This window comes from Chenopodium quinoa, unplaced genomic scaffold (genome assembly GCF_001683475.1).
Source record: "Chenopodium quinoa cultivar QQ74 unplaced genomic scaffold, ASM168347v1, whole genome shotgun sequence".
Taxonomy (NCBI): Eukaryota; Viridiplantae; Streptophyta; class Magnoliopsida; order Caryophyllales; family Amaranthaceae; genus Chenopodium; species Chenopodium quinoa.
Genome location: NW_018742616.1, coordinates 4,458,826 through 4,459,235, shown reverse-complemented (window position 1 = coordinate 4,459,235; position 410 = coordinate 4,458,826).

Sequence of the window (410 nt, the reverse complement as noted above, 5' to 3'; positions counted from 1 at the left end):
TGAAGAAAAATTTTAAAAATATTTTTAACTGTTTTTTTTTAAGATAAAAATATTTTAATTGTAATTAACAATCATTAAAGTTGTTATTAAGAGTTAATTACATTATTAAACGAAGTTATTAAAAAGAAAAAAGAAATGTAACCGGTCATTCAGATTGAAGGTTAAATAACTTGTTTAAAGTGGACACCCCCAAAGTTTATATTATTTAGAAATAATCAAAAGTGTGGCTTGTTTTTAGCAGACCACTCAAAGTTTGTATTATTTTTGACAATTTTATATATATATATATATATATATATATATATATATATATATATAAATATATATATATATATATATATATATATATATATATATATATATATTTGAATATCTCTAAAACATATGAATAAAATTGGATGTTCAATTTC